General features: G+C 33.6%; 2 protein-coding genes across 51 annotated transcripts in view; one reads left to right on the top strand and one right to left on the bottom strand.

Annotated features, from left to right (window-relative positions):
• The window catches only part of Ptprd (protein tyrosine phosphatase receptor type D), a 2,128,582-nt gene that overhangs the window by 1,117,324 nt on the left and 996,655 nt on the right, over window positions 1-14,603 (top strand). The window lies entirely within an intron of this gene.
• Window positions 12,834-14,603, bottom strand: part of LOC144377281 (uncharacterized) — a 503,618-nt gene continuing 501,848 nt past the window's right edge. For both annotated transcript variants that reach the window (XR_013438121.1, XR_013438123.1), the window contains one exon: window positions 12,834-13,082. The gene's annotated coding sequence lies outside the window, so the exon portion shown is untranslated. The remainder of the gene's footprint in view (window positions 13,083-14,603) is intronic.

Here is a 14,603-nt window from a genome sequence, read left to right as displayed (position 1 = left end):
TTTTAACTTCCAGTAATATAATGAATCTTGCATTAGACACCAGTGTATACCCACATTTGCATAATTATCTGATTAATTTCTAATAAAATTCTTAGACCCAAAGTTACATTTGTAAAACTTTTGAGGTACATTGGCCAATTAGAGGCTAAATATTTTAAAACATAATAGCAATCATCTGGAAGCACTGGTCTAAGAAACTCACAAAAATGTGGTAGAACCCATCATGATAACAAGAGAGGTTACTGTAGCTAACTGAATACAAAATTAAAATCTTTTATATTTCAGCAATGAAGAAATATGGCTTATATTAGAGGAATTTACTAAATATTTTTGGTTCATTATATAAAGCTAATGCTACTGGAAACTAAAAAGACTACACATATCAGAACAACTAAGCACAATTAGTTGATATTTTACTGTTTGTGACGTTTAAAAACTGTAATGTTTTCTACTATGTTATTCAAATTGATTGTTTATCAATTTTATTTCAATTTGGACATTGAGAAATTTTGTGCTCTTTGGATTTTACTTATAATTTCAAAAGATTTATTATGTAGTTTTATAGTCATTAAACTGCATTTATTTTAACTGATTACTTTAACTTGGTTGTAAGCAGATTTACTATAAGAAAAATGTCTTTTATGTGTAATCTAGGAATAACTATCTTCGCTTTACTATCCACATTTAGATGCTACATATGAAAGTCTTGTATCTTCTGGGTCACACACAATTAGGAGCATTCTAATGCAACATAGTCTTTACTTATATTTATAACTTGATATTGTTGATAAACAAGTAAAAATGCTCTCTCTACCCCTAAAATTTTTTCTTAAATCTAAATGTTATTAATTAGTGTTTAATTATTTCCTAATACAACTCTTTGATAATTGTTTTATTTTTCTTGTAATTATCTGTATAACATGTTCTTTGCTTCAAGTGAAGCACCTATGTTAGCAAGTTCTCATTTTGCTATTTGTGCTGATGTAAGTCCACCCATGAAAAAACAAATTAAAATAACTAATGAACTGGATTTTTATGTTTGTCATAATACTGAAACCATGAAAGAGATAATATACTGCTTTTGTTAAGATTTCTAAATAATATACATATTATTTTTTCTAAATATATTTATTTTTAAGCAGAATTATAGGCTTCTTGAAACTTTTAAGTTTATGAGGCTGATATTGTGTTGATTTTTTAATTTCAGAAATGTATAAGAAAGTATTACTTTCACCTCTAAGTAACTAAAAAATAAACTACTGAGTATCCATTAAAATAGTCCTATAGAATAAGAATTATATATCATTAGATATCTAGATCATAAGCAATTCTAAACTAACTGCTTCTATTATATTGTATAGGAACAGCTTGATTAAATCTGATAGAATTTTTAATTTTTAATTATCTGAATATATCTTTACAAGGTTCTCTTCATAGTCAATACATATGTCACTATTTAGCTTTATATGTACATTTATGCCTATATATTTCTATAGCTATGTACATATCTAACTATATCTACAGTTATATACAGATTTATTAGTTTGTGTGTGTGTGCATGTGCGTATATGTGTGTGAGAGAGAGGATGAACCTATCTTTAGAATTCATAAGGCTGATGTTACATAATTACATAATAGTAATCATCATAATAATAATCTCTGCAATATATTAACATTTTTCTTCTCATTAGATTTTTTCACAACATATTCTGCAAAGTCAAAACCTACTGTTAACCAATACCTTTTGTTTTTCATCATTCTTTCTCTTTATTAAAATAATCTTGCTTATAAACTAATAGCCCAAAATGGCTCTTGTTCTATCATATCTCCTCTTGAAGTTCCATACTAAATTGGCCATTTTTTCACATTTGCTCTTTTACCAGTCTATTTCAAACATGCCTTTGTACTACTGACTAAATTAAAGACCTGACCTTACTTTCAGTCTTCAAGAGCAAAGACTATCTTTAATGCATGTGTATACCCAGTAAGTGGGTAAATGAATGCTTAGATAACTTATAGTATGGATATTAATAACTCTCATAGCCAATAGTGCATCCATTATGTCATTTCAAACTCATATTTTGCTGAGGCTAGCAATAGCATAGATAAGGAAATTTATAGATAAGGGAAATTGAGACACAAAGTAGCTAGGTAGCTTCAAAGAGTTGTGTGGCTTTTAGAGAATGTTGCATTCTAACCCAGATCCACCTAATGACAGAGTCCCCACTGACAAGTGCTATTATTGTTAATAAGTTAAAGTGCAAGAAAAACATGGACCAATATATGATCATAGTGTTAGTTTTCATGACTAATTTGGGGCAAGATTCTTTTCAGGCAGAAGAAGTCAGACATACCCTTTAAATTGCTATCTGGATAGCAAGTAGGAAAACCAGACCACCTTCCCAAAGGCTGAGTGAATCTATTCAGAAAGTTACCACTGGGCATATCCTCAGCTCTGTGCCTGGCACCTGGGACAAGGTGAAATAGGTCTGTTCCGAAGGACTTTTAACTAAATACAAGTGGCAATACTAAGACAGATAGAATGAACTCCAAGAGGTTATCTAAAGCAAACCGAAAACCATAACTTTTAGAGGTAAGAGTTAGGGAGCATTTGATGGGAAAAAAAAATTTAGAGTATTTTGTGGAGAGGACAAACAATATTCTAGATAAGGTGCAAAAGAAAAAAGAATCAGGTGACAATCTGAGAAATGTCTTAAGTAGATATTTTTAACCAGTTGAAAAGAGAGTTGAAGGGTTTATATTCATTTTCCAGTATGACATAATTACACAATATATTCCATTAGTATGCAGTGTTCAGAGTTCTTTCACACTGACTGCTTTATTTAATCCTGACACAAATTCTGAAGAGTGGGCAAGGCTGACCCTGTTGATCTCATTTTATAGACTAGAAAACTTTCAGAGGTTAAATGACCTACTCATTTCAACTGTTTTTCAAAGCAGGGCATCATATTACATAACTCTGAATACTTGACACTTCCATATAGTTTTATGTGCTTTTAATGAAATTTGTTGTTATTTTTTAAATCTAACTTTGCTCAGGATTCTTTCAATGTTCCCTACTTCCTGAGTTCCTAAGTGTAAACTGAGTGTGATGGCTAATTAGAAAGTATGAACTGGATTTTTCTAGGATTGGAGACTTCAAAGCGAAATTATGTCGTCCTTAGCAAGGAGAGCATGCAGCTGTTGGCAAATGTTTTTAGATTTGCAGAGATCCAAAATAAGTGTGTTTGTGGTAGAACACAGACCTCAGAGGTTTTTACTTGAATCTGCTGTTTGCATGTAAAATTGGGATTGATTTTAACATAATGAAAAATTATTGATGTTTGTGCAGTGAATCTATATCAATCTGAACATACTTTAGCTCAGACTTTAAGATTAAAACTCTAATTTCACCAAGAAGATTAACATTCCATTTAAATTTTTATCTGTGACAGCTTTCCCTAAATGCCTAAAAAATAACTGAACTTCTGCTTCTGTAGTGGCTGCATTAGAATTGAAGCAAGTGAGGCTTCAACATGGGGACCTTGGCTTCCGTCTACACCATGACCAAATAGTCCCACTACTCAGAAACTGTGAGGATTATTCTGAGAAAGGGAGAGGGTATGTCCACATTCTTGGTCATTGATTTATTTTGGTAAGTGTTTTTCCTTGACTCACACAGCTGTCAGTGCTCAGTTTTCCACAGAAGGGGAAGTCAGGGTAACAGTGCTTGTTCTGAGAATACTGTAGTTGTGCTGAAAAAGAAATGAATCTTTTTTTCCTCAGAACATCTAATACTCGTGAGACAAAAGGTATAAGAAATGAGTAGAAGATCTGAACCAGTGCAAGTCAATTTAAGGCTTCATTTTACTTCACACTGTCTGTGTGACTTAGAAAAGCCACTGGACCAATCGGTGTCTGAGTTTTTGTTCACATCATATGGAAATAACAACAGTAGACTGGAGGAATGAGATGAGTAAGGGAAGAGAGACATCTCTAGTAAGAAGGCACAGAATATTAACATCCTGGAGAAGAAGTAGGACACATCATGTAGCTGAGTTTGTGAAAGTACAGACTAAAGCCAGGTGACCTCAGTGAGGAAAACAGAAACCAGCTCATTTAGAGATTTAAAAAACCACTCAAAGAAATTCAACTGTCTCCTGATAGCAATAACATTCACTGCTCCTTGTGTCAATCAGGAGGTGTTGTCATTATGCATAGATATTTTATTTAACTGTCAGCGCCTCCTTGTGAGGAAAATGAGGATTAGAGAGGTCAAGAAAGTCAGTAAATAGCACAGCAATTAAATAGGAGGACTCAAATCCCGTTCTGACTAATAACAGAATCAAGACATGCCTCCTTATACTGCACTAAAAGGTTTCAAACTCAACAGTGCCACGGTCTGATTTTCATTTTAGAACGTGTTCTTTGATTTCAGACAGAAGAACTATCTGGAGGAGAGGACTGTCAGGAAACATACTGGCCATTTGGGAAGTTGAGGGGGTCTGATAGGAGTGAGCTGCTGTGGTGGAAGTCATGTAGAGCCAGTCAGGAGACATTGGGAAGGGCATCAGTAGACATGGTAATGCATTAGGTGAAGGGGTGAAAACAGGACATAAGGAGGCATATGCTTTGATTTTCTAATATTTTCCTGTTCCATCCTATTCTGTAACACAACTTATACATAATAATACTCACTGTTACTGTAAATGGCACTCTGCTTTTCTCTTTCTGAGCCTCACTCTTCTAACTGTAGTAAATAGAATTCTACTTTCTCTCTGTAAAAGCCTTCTCTTACTGTCCCAAATCTGTATTCTCTCTTCCACTTCCTCTTCCTCTTCTGGAATACTTTGAGTGTCTCTCTTACAGAGCATATTGAGAACTACCCAAATACTTTGTTTTCCACCTCAAAATCAGGGCAAGAACCGTGCCCTACTAATCCTTAAAGAAAAATTTTATGGATTCTTGCTCAGAATGGGTGTGTTAAATCAATATCTGTTACATGTGACTTAATAAATTAATTCAGTTGCTTGTCAAAGTCCAGAGTAAAATCCAGTAGCTTAGAAAATACTGTAATCCTTGGTTCATAAATCACTCCATCAGAAAGGTGTTTTCCGGTGTCATCAGAAGTAGCTCTGTGACTCATGACCCCTGTTTTTCTCTATCTTATACTCTAAGTTTCAGTCCTTCTTAGAACTCACTTAACAAGGTTGATTATATAATTTGTGCATTCCAGTGGAAAATGAAAATGTGGTCCCCTTGCTAAAAACAAATTAATGAGAATTTCAGAATGACAACAGCATAGCATTAAACCAAGTTCTGGAAACTTCTAGAGACAGGACCCTGTGTAACTGCCTACAATGCCAGTCTTGAAAGTACCTTTTTAAATTTTCCTGTGTCATTTTGTTGTCGGTGGTGGTGCTGGTAGTGGTTGGTTGTTTCATATGTATCTCCCTTCACATTAAACTCCATGAATGCAGAGATCATTCCTGTCTCCCTGTCCATGTCTCTGCGGGGGGGGGGGGGGGGGGGGGAAATTAACAAAGCCTCCTAATGATAGCCCCTTAATAAACATCTGTTAAATGAAAGAATGGTTTGAACTGGAAGTCCTACATTTTAAGACTTTTGAGGCTAATTGTCCTAACAAAACTCTTTCCTCCATGTACATTGATATGGTGGTGCCAATCTCTGTCAGAAAACATAACTAATGAGGACAGTGATTTAAAAAAAAAAAATTAAAGACTAACATTTCCTTGTTCAATAGCTCTAATTTTCATCTCTTGGATGATTCCATGGACTTAAAGTAGCAGGAAGACTCAATTACCACCAATCCCTTCAGGCAGTCCTTTCTTAAATGTAGTTGAGATTCTGTAGACAATTTTAAGAGTATTGCCACTCATTCTAGTCAGTGCCTATTTTATGACGCAAAGACCTTAATTCTCCATCCCTGCCAATCTTGGTTCTTTCAAAAGCATTAAATTAACTTTTATGAAGGAAAAGAAAGACCCTGACTGAAGGCAGAGAGAGGTTAATTTAAGCTATTGTTTCTGTGACACGGAGCTGCTCCACAGAGTGTAATGACTTCATCAGATGGAATTCAAAACTTTAGGGAAAAAGAATTATGGCCTTTCAGGCACTCAGAATACCTTTTGAGATGTATGTGAAAAAAAGATAATTGAAGAGTTTGGATTGTCCTTTAAGAGGATGTCTGAGGATATTTTGAATCCAATCAAACATTGTTTTAAATAAGAGGAGGTGAATTCTCAGTAGAATTGTGCAGTACACATCTCTAGAGGAGAAGGAAAAAAAAGTGTTGCAAAGGAAAATTCTGCTTTTTCCTTAGATACTCTCTGTTGCTTCTTTATAAATGTGAATTTGTCTCCTGAAGTCCAAAATTTCATCAGTATTAATAATTACACTATTACTAGTGAAGGGCAAACTCAGTGAAATGTAATAAAACCTGTCATTTATTAAGTGACCACCGTGTGACAGCGTGCTTTAACAATATTATCAGATTCATTCTTCATAACGTTCTTCAGCAACAGATATCACCTCTTTTTACTTTACAAACAAGGAAATCAGAGCTTGGAAAATTTAATGTATGAATCAAGGTCATAATGTTAAAGACGGATAGAAATGAGATTACAACCAAAGTTCAGTTGAAAATAGGGAAATTGAACTTGATGGCCTTTCTCTAGAAACAGTTTATATTTGGAATAATTTTTAGTTTTGTTTATTTGTTTTTTCAGATAGCAATGAAAAAGCCTTTGGTAACTAAATTCTGACAACATGGTCCATTATAATAACATTCTGTTTAATTTTATTTGTGCAAATCATTCCTTTTTAATTAGTAACCTATTAAATGAGGAAACATGATTGAAAATGAGATGCTGCAAGGTATTTGAAAAGTTATTTGTTCAAAATGACCTTTCTCATCACAAATGACTATATGGAGTTAATAACCCTACATTAAAATGGGACATTTGATGAATTTGGTATGACTTGTGGTGTACTGCCAACTGGCACTGTGAAACAGGACCTCAACTGATTGTTCCTCTTCTGAAATGTCCTTCATGCTATTCTGTCCTGTTCTAAGGCACTGTGTTCTGATGTTCTTGAGAGTTTCAAAAGTGATTCCAGAGATTTCTAAATATTTATATGCCAATTGATTTTTTGATTTATCAAATTATCATATTTTTTCCTCAAATATTTGAAATTATTTACCCAGAAGATAGTTATTCTTTTGATGGATGGTACGTAAGAACAGAAAAGTCTTGTTGGTCTTCTGAAAAAAAATAATTTAAGAAAACAATATATTTAGGAGGGTAAATGTAGGTGTGGATGGAGACAAAGTGGGAGTGGAAGGTGGAATTTTCCTGTGTTGACTAGGTTGAGATAATGTCCTTGATCAGAAGGATTATGATAGGCAAAGCAGCTCTGGGAAAAGAGAAAAAAATATGAGTGAGAAAGGGAAAACACTGAAATAATAATTGTATTCGGCAGTGAGACCTGAAAGGGCTGCATGCCAGGAGGCAGCCATGGCAGCTAGTTTCAATAATGGAAGGTCAATTGATATAAAATCACAAACAGAGAACACTGAGCAGGGTTGCAATGGGCACTGGGGTCTGGTATCATGATGCTTGTTCTTTATAACAAATATCAAATTTAGAAAAAAAATAGAAAAAAAGAAGGCATGATTACTAAGATCCAAAAATGTGTCCGATTTCTACTTGTAAAACAGAAATTGATTCCAGGTCATTTGGGACAAAAAAAAAAAAAAAAAGTGATATCTATAGGATTTGGAGGTAAAACTGAATTGTATCTGAAATTTAACTGTATAATTCCCCTTTTTTGTCTACTCTTTCCTTTTTGGACACGTAGACATAGCAGAATAAACCCCTGAATTGTGGTCAGAAGATTCAGATTCATGTCATGGTTCTGGTGCAGTTTGCTGAACTTGCCGTGGCCTCAGTTTCTTCATTTGTAAAATGACAGTGTTGCTTGAATGATTTCATGTGTCTTTTTCCCTTCAGAGTTATAGGCTCATCATAAATTTGATATTTTACTCCCTTGCATGGAGAACTTTTTCAAAAACTCATAGGTAATTCCCTGGGAGTCACTTTCTCTATAGTGTTGAAATTCTTTGTGTTGTTCTGAATTTTGGGTTTAATTTACAATATTAAAAGAAACACTATAGATCTAGCATGCCAGGACTTGTACCATTTGCCTCTGTTGGAAATGGAAGTTACCTGTTCAAGTCCTTTTCTCAGCTTTCAGATGCCGAATATCTCCTTTCAATTTCCCAACATAAGAATATTTAGTTAAATTTTTAAAAATGTTATGGAAAGGTTCTTTCTGTTTCAGATTTAATGCTTTAATTGATGCCCATGTAGTGTGTGCATTGTATTATATCCTACCATAATTTAGAGCAAAAGGAGTAATTTGGTTGCTTTTGTTTAGATCTGGATACTTATGGTGATATTCATAGGTATTATTTTTATACAAACCCACAGAATTCTTAAGAAAATAACAGAGCTCTCCAGCCTAAGATTTATTTTATATTTGAGCAGTAATGTTATAAAGCACAGTTCTATGAGACAAAAGTCTTTGTTGTCAACCCTTTCTTTGTTATCACGAAAAGGACAGGCGAGTCCACATATCCTCAGGGAATGTATTGTGTATCCTAATGTATTACTGGAAATTGAAAAGGAACACAAAATATGTCCCAGTCTGGAGTTTAATATTTAATTCATTTCATGTCTATTTTGATGGCAACTCACCTTCTGGTTCATTTGTTTTTCAGGTTAATGGCATATTTATTTTTATAGTCATGCACACACACACACACACACACACACACACACAAAGAGGGTTTGCAGCTGTGGTAGGAAGAAAGTAAACATATATATTTGGCCTACTTTTCATCTCATGAAGGCATGCACGCACCCACTTATTCTAAGCCCCAATTTAGGTCACTGAACATCGCTCAGTCAGTTCATCACAGCGGCTTCTGCCTGTAGCACAACTGTGGTTTCAGAGCTCTGTTGACCATGTTTCCTGTGTGTACGTACACATATGCCTGTATACAAGCAAGCATATTGGAGGGCCCAGGATATATGGTAATTGAAGTAGTAAAATACCATTATTCAAACCTACAGTGAATGTGCATATACAGTAGAAAACTAAAATACCACTTTAGTTAACCAGAGTAAGAATTGTTTTATGGTATCTTCCCCAATAATAACTTACATCTCTCCGTGTCCAGGCTCCCCCTCCCCACATCCACAAATGCCTGACCTCCACACCCCAGCAGATCAAGGAATTTCTTAGGTTAAGCTCTGGATTTTACTCCTCTGATATTTTTAATAAGGATCACATGTGAATTTCTTTCCAGTACACAATGCTTGTATATTTAAAAGGTTGTCTGTGTGGGAAAAGGGAAACAGGGAAAGGATCCAACACATGATATATGTAGTACACAAGCAGATGAAATATGAATGGCAAGGACACAAATCATCTTTCTTTGATATATGTCTAAAAGTATTTTATCCTTGGTGTACATTTCCATTGATTTCTCAGTTCAAATCACAGAACTAACTTTCTTTTAATATAATTTCTGTCTGTGATTTATAGCAAAGCTGTGTACTGAATTTCAAATACCTGTTACTGAAATACAATATGTACTGAATGCATATTGAGGTGTATTGATTTGTGCCAGTAACCTCTGGTCAAGATGCCCACTTCATTCATCTAAACTAATGCTGTCTTTTTAAAAAAATCTAGCACTTACTGAATTTGTATAAGGCCACTTAGTGAACCTAACTCTAATTTTCATTATACTATATTATATTACAAATGTGTTTGATAACAGATTTTTAATGAGTTTAATATTTTCCTTTTACAGGTAGCGAACTTTACATTTCAATCACTCAGATACTTTAAAACACCTTGAATCCATAAGATGAAGTTTTTTCTCTTTATTTTAACTAGGGTGTATGCTGAAAAAGTATTTGAAACTGTAGGAATTTTTTTTAACCTGAAGTATGAGTTTATGTATGGGATAAAATCTTTGAGATCCAGTCATCCAGTAAATTTGAAAATCGACTGCTTCTTTGGTACTCTATTAGGAATTGAAAGTAATCGGTCCTGAGTCTTTCTAATATTTTAGAATATAAATTTTCCTGCTTGTGGTAACTGCAGATTCTCTCTCATGATGATGGGTTCCTTTACTCCTGCAGTTTATAATTTCTATACTGTGAAGTCATCTGTAGTGCGGGTGTTGTTTCCCCCCTGTAAAAGATTTGTGTGCTCTGAGTCATGGCGGTCTTCCTTGAGTTCTTTTTAAAAATTTGCTTCAATTTATTCACCAGATATATTACTGATCTTGAATTAATTTAATGTGATTTTTCTGGATGTTTTAAAATGTATATTAATTCAAAATTGCTGAATATTTGTAGTAGGGAATTTTCATTTCAGGACTCTCTTACTAGGAATAGTTGAAGCACACAGTTCCAGATTTGGAAAAGCTCAAAATATAATGAGACATTGAAATGCACTTTTAAAAATGACCTAAATTTCCATATAAGAAGTTCAGTGATAAAGATAATAACAAATTGCTATCAGATATTGTTGAAGATACTATATATAGTAGAAGTGACAAGTATATACAATGTTATCATAGGTTGGATATTCCTGACTTTATAAAAAATACTATAGGAATAATATACTGAGATAAGTTCAGTAGATTATGTGTGTACATATAAATCTGTCTATTAAAATCAGAAAGCATAATATGAGAATAATACTCATCCATCTTTGTCAAACAGGAAAATTCCAGAGTGGAGCAAAAATATATTTCAGAAAAAGTATACTTATAATAATTTTGTCTAACTTTTGGCCAAAGTATAGTCTCCTATTTCCTTGATAAATATTTATTTTAAAAGCCTTACTATATTTTGCAACATATAGAGTGATATTCAAAAATTCTCTAACAAATCAGATAAAATATCCCAATTGGAGGATTTCAATTACTTAAAAGAAAATACTTAAAAATAGAGTGACGAGAAAGGAAATATAAAATCACTGAGGACTTCATTTTGTGCCAGACAAGGTGAGGGATGTTTTATGTTCTTTATTTTCTTTAATCTTCACAATCTTTCCGTTTTAAAAATGAAATTTTAAAAAAAACTGGCAGGTAGTAGTGTTGATTTTCAAACTAAGTTATGCTTAAAGATCCAATTCTCTTTTCTTTCCTTAATATAATGCCTATTAATGCACTAATTGTTGTTGTTGTTTTACACTTTTATCACAGCATTTACTAACAAGTGAAAGCTGATGAAAATAATTTCTTTATTTTCTTTTCTTAACTGAATTGTATCCCAAAATTGAGAGTGATGTTGAATTTTCATATTTTATTATAATGTTCTAAGACTCTGGATAAATGGGTCATGCAAGTATAAACCATGAATCTCAGGTTGAACTTTTGTGTGTGTGTGTGTGTGTATGGTGTTGGGGATCAAACCCAGGGCCTTGAGCATGCTGGCCTTGAGCATGCTCTGCCACTGAGCTACATTCCCAGCCCCAAGTATGAATCTCCATAAGAATATATTTATAACCACAACACGTACATATGAAAATCATAAGTGAGTGGGAAAAATTGCTTGTCATCCTTGTGATTTTCTTAAATGCTTCTTCATAAGTGGTGTTTCATTTGTTTTAGGTTTTGTTGGTTCAAGAGTGCTTTCCCCAGCTGATCCAGAATCTTAAGAAAGGGATACCAAATTTGCACAAATCATCATTTCCTTTGCTGTCAGGATGTTTAGAAATAAAAAAAAAAATGGAACTGTGAAAAGCATCAGTAATGACTCAAGCAGTGTACTGATTTCATAAATTGCCTGTATTTTTTCTTGTCTGTATTACATAAGTTTTCTCATGGTTTCTATTCGTGGAATTCAGGATTCTATATCATAAAATTAACCAATTTAGCTCCACCTCTTGGTAGCCCATCCTACAAGGTAGCTTGCAACTTGTCACCTAAAATGCATATAAGAGCTGGGCGTGGTGGCGCATGCCTGTAACCCATTGACTCAGGAGGCTGAAGCAGGAGGATCATGAGTTCAAAGCCAGCCACAGCAAAAGCAAAGCACTAAGCAACTCAGTGAGACCCTGTCTCTAAATAAAATATAAAATAGGGCTGGGGATGCGGCTCAGTGGTTGAGTGCACCTGAGTTCAATCCCCTATGTCTCCCCAAAAATGTGTATAAGTATTAAAATCTTCTACTTCTTCTAGTGTTTTTTTTTTTAATTGTCTTCTAAGTTTCTCCTTATATCTAACTGAAAATTTTCAGGATAAAACTTATATAGATGGGAGGCAAAGGAAGAAAGAGTTTATACCAGATATATTTTTTAAGATCACTGTCTCTCAAAATATCCTTTCTTATCTCCCCTAGAAACTTGCTCATTAATCATTCTCCCTCTCTACAAACACTTTCCCCAAGTATCCAACTTCTGAGACCAGGTTCATGCTCTCACAGACTTGCTTTAATCCCCTTACTTCTAAGGGTGGTATTAAAAACTAAAGAACATATCAAATTTTTCCTCTTATCTTATCGCTTTGGAATTGCAAAGAGAGACTGACCTCTATGGGAAAAGGAAAAAAAAAAAAGAGTAAATGTTGTAAGAAAAGTATTGAATTCAGAAAAAAGGTAGAAGTTTGTAGCAAAAATGGAGAACACTTTTCTTAATATTTCTTAGGGCTGAATTTTTTTGAAGCACAGCTCTCTCCTCACATCTCTTCTATTCAATTTTTTTTTCTTCATTGCATAGAAGCACACTCAGTGTTTACATCAAGTTTATTGTTCTATGGATTATAATTGGGAGTAAAAGACAAAAAAGGGACAGAATTTCGCTGTTGATAACCCCAGTTGAAAGGACTGGTCAAAGATAATTGGCTCCTACCTTCTTTTAAACAGGAATTTTCAGGGGAAATTTGAAATATGTTTTAAAACCATTTGTCTTCTTTGTAGGTAAACATTCTCTTTGAAATCTTCTTTTAGCCATTCAGTTCTCAATATATTTTGTTCCTATAAAGAGAGTACAAGGTAAATTTTATATTAGCCCTTCACAGTCTAACCAAAGTTATCCAAAGAATACAATTGTAATGTACAAGGAAAAAGTTTTGACGTAAAAAAAGAAAATAATGGCAAAATTAAATGAAAAAAAAATTGCTAAGTTTTGGAGGACAAGTAGATTAAACATTCAGAAATTATGCAAAGCTCTAATGTCTAGAATATGTTAGCAAATTACTAATTATCTCAAAAAAGAGAAAAGCCAAAGGACAAACATCAGTAAGATTTCTACAGGCTACATTAAAATGATTTCAATGTTGGAGAAATATTTTAGATGTAAAAATAATGAAAATGGAGGAAAAAGCATTTGGTTAAACTATCTCCCCAAAGTTAAAGAGCATAAAATCCAATTTTGTACCAACCCCAATAATGTCTTCTAGAGAACATGTTTTATTTACAGTTTTATTTTGCCTTAACATAGTCCAATATTGCACAAATCCAAACTATAACTTTGTTGCAACACAGATCCCGAATTTACAGTTTTATTAATTGAAATGGAAGCAGATTTACCCAGGCTAATCTTATGAAAGTATGCCCTGGAGCAGAACATTACCTGTGAAGTTTTTTTTTCAAATAGTGTCTATCTACATAGTCTTATTTTATTTAGAATTGAAGAGATTCTAACGATTTCCTTTACATTTGCCTTGTTTGTTTTACTGGTGTTAAATGTACATTGTTGCTTTACCTGCAACTTCTGTAGGGATGGATAACACTAAAGAGACTTAAGAGTCCATCATCTTAATTAAAAGGTCATTGCAGTTTTCCATGTGCAGGTAGAACTTGCAAAAAATAGAATAAAAGAAAGTAAATAGAAAAATATGATGTTGCATATACGTTGTGAATTTGTTTTATCTCTTCGAAAATACATAGTTCAGAGAAAACTAACACCCTTATGTCATTTTTTCCTATTAAAGAAGTAGTATGTGGATTTTAGATTTTTGAAGGAATTAGAAGAAAATGAAGATTCTTCTATGAAATGCTTACTGCTTGACAAACTAAGGAACTGTTTGAAATTGATATGTTATAAGAGTGCTAATGGAGTTTTATGAATCCAGAAATGATTGAGAAAGAACTGTTATTATTTTATGGAGTGAAAACCATAAGTCAGTGAAAACCATAAGTCACCTGCACAGAATGTGGCATGAAGTAGCAAGTTGAGACAGCCTAAAAAAAAAAAAAGTTCTCCCATCTTGCTAAGTCCAGTGTAACCGAATTATAATTTGTCTTTGGTTACCAATCTTAATAATGAAATTCTATAGGCTCTGTTCTAAGCCCTTCACTTTTCTCTACGACACTCTCTCCAAATCCTACATTCAAAAATATGGTGATAATGATTTCTAATGTGTGTCTCCAACCCTAACATCTCTACTGAACTATAGATTTCCACATCCAGTTTCCAACTATGCATTTATATTCACATAACCAAAAAACATCACAGCCCAATATGGCTAAACAAGAACCAACACAACTAACACC

Source organism: Ictidomys tridecemlineatus, chromosome 4, assembly GCF_052094955.1.
Source record: "Ictidomys tridecemlineatus isolate mIctTri1 chromosome 4, mIctTri1.hap1, whole genome shotgun sequence".
In the NCBI taxonomy this organism is placed as follows: domain Eukaryota; kingdom Metazoa; phylum Chordata; class Mammalia; order Rodentia; family Sciuridae; genus Ictidomys; species Ictidomys tridecemlineatus.
This window is presented reverse-complemented; position numbering and strand designations above follow the sequence as displayed.